General features: G+C 41.0%; 1 long non-coding RNA gene across 1 annotated transcript; it reads right to left on the bottom strand.

The window, feature by feature from the left end:
- Positions 1 to 265: 265 nt before the first annotated feature.
- LOC109395784 (uncharacterized) lies at positions 266 to 5,252 on the bottom strand. Its single transcript, XR_002126723.1, has 3 exons — positions 5,020 to 5,252; positions 1,088 to 1,204; positions 266 to 354 (listed from the first exon to the last, which is right to left on the bottom strand). It is a non-coding gene; the product is annotated as an uncharacterized LOC109395784 (long non-coding RNA).
- Between the last annotated feature and the right edge of the window lie 229 nt (positions 5,253 to 5,481).

The following is a 5,481-nucleotide window of genomic DNA, read 5'->3' as shown; positions in this document are numbered from 1 at the left end:
GTTAATAGTGTACAGGTTTCTCCCACTATCTGAAAGTAGAGCATTCCCATGAAATGTTTGGTAAGCTGAAATGGTGTAAAGTGAAGCAGCAATTACCATTAATTTATATGGAAACATTTTGACCATTCCTAGATGCCCTCAAATAACCTACCAAATCATACTAAATAACACGTAAAACCTAAAATGACATTAATGTACAGTAAAAGCAGGAATGATATGATAATGATGTATGTACAGTGTAGTTTCACTCACCAGAATCGGGAAGACAGCAAGCATGCTGGAAGGCTGAGAGGTGGTGAAGAAGGTGTGTTAGGCTGAGTCACTGGAGGCTGGGGTGGTGGGAGGTTCAGGGGACTGGAGTGTAGGAGAGAGAAAAAGAGGGTCAACTATTAACATCTCATCATCATCTGAATCCTTCAGGGCAGGCAGGTCACTAACTTCTATACCTTCTTGTATGTCTGCCTGCCTCAATGTCCAAGGTCAAGGTGCAGAGTCTCCTGTGGCTGCTGTGGCTGATTTGAAAGGCCTGAAATACAACAGGCCCCACTGCTTAGCCTCACATATTTTTCTATCATACAATTCTTTGTAGGCACTCAATACACCCTGCAAACCTGCCCTAAACCTATGTGCTCTTTCAAAATTAAAGTCATACTTTTCTGCAATCATTGCAGTGCCATCAACTGTAGTGAAAATCTCACAAAAATGCTTCACATTCAGTTCCTGGATGACTGTATCCATCAATCCACTTAAGTAATAGACTTTCCATTTTATCCATTACTGGATGCTGACTAAAAGACCACTTCGCTACCAGCAAAACCAATAGTAACTTCGGCAACTTTCGAGATTCTTTCTGTGTGAACAGTGTGAATGGTGGTCCCAGGCAAGTTCAACACACACACACACACACACACACACACACACACACACACACAATGCCTTTATTTTGTTCACCACAAAACGCTTAATTATGTCTAGTTTTACGCTGACTGTAACACCCTTACAAGCTCTCTTAGGCTTTTCTGATACCTTAGGACACATCTTGTTAACAGAAGCACAAAATAAATCGAGATGAAGCACAGACACTCACAGACACAGTTCAAAGTGATGGTAGCTGGGTGCTGAGATGTTGCGTGTGGTTCCCCGAGAAGCTTGGTGGCAGGGCCACTCTCTTTGCTGGGGTGCATGCTGCCTCTCTACCGGTTTGCTGCAAAACAGATGCTAAACATTATTTTCACTCTCACCATTTTTTGTAAAAGTAAAAATCCTCTTCAAAGTTCTTTCAGTTAGTGAAAACAGGTACTAACGTAGGTCTTCTGTAAAAGCAAAGTAGAATAAAGCAAATTTTTGAAAAGTGGGGGATACCTGTATTTAAATTTCTTATATCTATACTGGTGTTTCTTTTTAATACTTGTTCTAGCAATTGAGAGAGAATTTTAAATTTGTGCAACTAAGATTATTGATCTATCTCTACTTTAATTCTGTCAAGTTTTCCTTTATACATTTTCAAGCTATGTTCCTAGAGGTGCACTCACATTTACAATCATGCTTTCCTGTTGATTCTTTTATCATTATGGATCATCCTCTTCGTCTCTAGTAATAATTCTTTCCTTAAAGTCTACTTGTCTGGCATTCATATACCCAGAGTTTTCTTTTCAGTATATTTTCCCCATCTTTATAATTTTTTTGTGCCCTGATAGTTAAGATTTATTTTTCATAAACAGCATATAGTTGGGTGTTGGATTTTTCTTTTTCTTTCTTTTTTTTTTTTTTAGCTGAGCCATCCTGCCACCTGTTGGCAGCTCAGCTCGGGCTGGGACTCGAACCACTGTTGCTGGGACTCGAACCATTGTTGCTCAGAGCTCACACTGTTTTTTTTCAAGATTTTTATTGGGGAATTGGGGGGATGGGAACAGTGCTGGGGAATTGGGGGAANTTGCTTCACTGGCCCAAGTTGGCACCATCATTGCGCTCTTCCCGGGTGAGGCAGATCAGTCGCCGGCTTCTGGACAGCTGCTCACTGCGACTGCTGGCTGCTCACACTGGCTGCTGGCCACATACAGTAGCCCATGGCAACCCACTGCTACAGGGGCTGCAGCCTATGCCGTCACTGGCATCTCACGGCAGCCCAGCTCCAGGTTGAGCTGTTGTTCAGCATCTTAGCTGTAGAGGGCAGTGTCACTGGCCGTCATATGTGGGATCTGAACCGGGGCCCTCTGGCATCCCAAGCCAGTTCTTAACCATTGTGCCACTTGGCCAGCCCAGAGCTCACACTCTTGAGTGAGCTCTTAACCAACTGAGCAACTCGGCCGACCTGGGTGTTGGAGTTTTCATCTGGATTGCCTCTCTCTTTTCATTGGAGTGTTTAGTCCATTTACATTTAATGTAATTATGATACAGTTGGGTTTAAGTCTACCAAGTTGCCTCTATCCCCAGCCTCCCTCTCTGCAGCAGAACTCAGGGAAAGGCCTGTTGTGAAAACTGGTGGGGAAAACTGGCTATATGTTTGAGGTTCCTCTTGATTCTAATTAGTCGTGCCAACTCACACAACTGTGAGATGTTCCCTTCATTTCTTTTTACCCCTACAATGTCTCTCTGCATACAGAAAGCCTGATCCTCAGTCCTTGCCCACACTTAGCATATGCCCCTAGGGAGGAAAGCAGTTGCTGATTTCTGCTCACCTAGGAATGGTGCTTCCCTCTCTGGAATTTTATTTAATGAAAAGAAAAATGGAACAGAAAATAAGTAAAATGTGGGACAATGTAAAATAGTCTAAATTTCCATATATCCTATGTGGATATATAGGATATTCACTATAAACAATTCACTAATTGTTTAACATCGTGCCACATTTGCTTAATCTTTGCTCATCCCTGCAAACACACAGATGTTTTGTTTTCTTTTTGTAGACATTGAAGCAATGATGAAGTTGCAGACATCATAACACATTACCTGTAAATGCCTCAGCATGAATTTCCTAAAAACAGACATCCTCCTACATGCCCACAAGACCATCACCACACCCAAGAAATTTAATGTTGCTACAGTAATGTTATCTAATATACATTTTGTATTCAAACTCCTCCAATTGTCCCTGAAATAATATTTATATCTTTTTTTTTAAAATCTAAGATCAAATATAAGATCACAAATTGCATGTAGCTATCATATTTTTTAGTCTCCTGTAATCTAGAACAATCGCTCCATCTTTATTCATCTTTTATGACCACTGACATCTCGGATTTGTCAAATTATTTCCTCACTATTAGATACAGGTTAAACACTTTGGCAAGAATTCTTCCTAAGTGATACTGAGTCCTTCCCGCTGCATCATATCTGGAGGCATATGGTATCAGTTCACCCCAGAGCTGCTAAGTTTGATCATTTGTTTAAGGTGGGGTCCACCATCTCTCTCTAGTGTGATGGTATCTTTACTCCTTTGAAATTAATAAGTAGTCTATGATGTGATACTTTGAGATTATAAGAACATTTTGTTACCCAACAACGTGTCACTCATTGGTTTTAGTGTCTATTGATGACTTTTGCCTAAAGCAATTATTACACTGTTGGTTGAAAAATGATGATTTTTTGAATTCCCTCATTCATTGTTATGTCTAAGTTGACAATCCTTTGTAAAGAAGAGCTTTCCCTCCTCCCACCTTTACATATGGTATCACTGTGGACTCACTGATTGCCTTTTGTTAGAATGCACTATCATTACTCATTGTGATCCTCAAATTATCTCAAATTTGGCCAGTGGGAGTCCCTTGCAGCCAGCCCCTGTGTCCTTCTGATATGTCCCATTGCTCTTTGAGCACTTCCTTGCTTTCTGAATCCCAGGATGCTCCAGGCTCACCTTGGACCTCCCCTGTCATTTCTCCAGGGGGGTGGTGGGCTTCATGATGGTGTCCAGCAGTCAGTGGTGGCCAGATGTGCAGGCTCAGGGATAGCACTAATGGTGCTTGTGTGGTTCCAGAACTGGGGTGTGATTTGGGGTATCTTTCCTGGCTGGCAGAGCCTCGCGAGCCTCAATTTCTGGTCCTACTGGGGATTTTATGAGGCACCCGATACCATTTAATCATTCCTTGTGCATTTAAATGAGCCCGAGTGTCTGTTGCTTGCAGCCAAGAGCCTTGATTGATACAAGCACCAAATGATTCACATAATAAGCCTGAACTCTCTGTTCTCTGGGTGGCAGTAGATAATCTAGAGCCTGTGTAAAAGTGTGATGTGATAATGGCTCACAAGGGCAGAACTGATAAAAATGAATTTAATAGCACTTTTCATTTCCATGGTACTTTAAGCATCATCTTTACTATCCTGACATGTTTGAGAGATGTATTGTTTTCTTCATTTGAAAGATGGAAATTTGAAGTAAATGTTATAAGAACATGTATTAGAGCTGAACTGTTTGAGGCTAAAAGGTGCATTGAAAACTCAGGTAAAAAATATAGAAAAATATAGCCAAATAAAATTTTTTGGAAGTCACGTCAAGAAGCCAAATTAACAAGAACATCTCAATGTTACTATCAAAAGCTTGAACTATGTTAATTGTCCCTGACTGGTCATTTATCTGTCTAGGGTTTTACATTGAATTCATGAAGCTACTTCAGAAATAATTAAAAGGACTATACTGAGAACATATTAAGAAAAATCTGGATTAAACAGACACAGGAAGTAAATTACTGAGATAGAATGTTAATTTTAAATAGCAGTGACTTGCCACAGCCAATTGAAGTAAAAATCTGATCTACGTTAAGTTCACTCTTGCTTTATAAACTTCCCATAACTACTCTTGACATTCTCACATGCTTTGTCTTTGCTCCATGAACTGCCTGGAGGTGGTGGGTAGTAGTATTAGGTTGATGCAAAAGTTATTGCGGTTTAAAATAATGGCAAAAACTGCAATTACTTTTGTACCAACCTGATATACACTAGTCCAAGTGAATTGGTTATCACTTGCTATATAACAAATTACCGCATGTCTCAGTGGCTTAAAAGAACGCACATTTATGATCTTACAGTTTCTGTGGGTCAGGAGCCTGGGCATGGCTTAGTTGGATCCTCTGCTTCATGGTCTTTCACAAGGCTGCCATCAAGGTGTCGGTGGTCCACGGTTTGCAGTCTCATCTGGATGTTCAACAGGGGAAGGACCTGTTTACAAGCTCACTCTGTGGCTGTTTGCAGCATTCTGTTCCCTGCTGGCTGTTGGCTGAGGCTGCTCTCAGTTTCTCTCACATGGCCGCTTGCTCCATCTAAATGTGCAAACTGAGAAGTCGGTAGAGTCTGTTAGCAAGGCAGAAATCACAAGCATTTGTAATCTAATCATAAAAATGACATCCCATCACCACCTAAGCCATATATATAGTCGGGAAAGTCATGACGTATTTTTCTATGTTTTTCTTTAAAGATTTTTATTGGGGAATTGGGGGGATGGGAACAGTGCTGGGGAATTGGGGGAAGGGGAACAGACAAGTTGCTGTC

Source organism: Hipposideros armiger, unplaced genomic scaffold (assembly GCF_001890085.2).
Source record: "Hipposideros armiger isolate ML-2016 unplaced genomic scaffold, ASM189008v1 scaffold_13, whole genome shotgun sequence".
NCBI lineage: Eukaryota > Metazoa > Chordata > Mammalia > Chiroptera > Hipposideridae > Hipposideros > Hipposideros armiger.
Note: the sequence above shows the minus strand (reverse complement) of the source record. Positions and strands in the feature narration are given on the sequence as shown.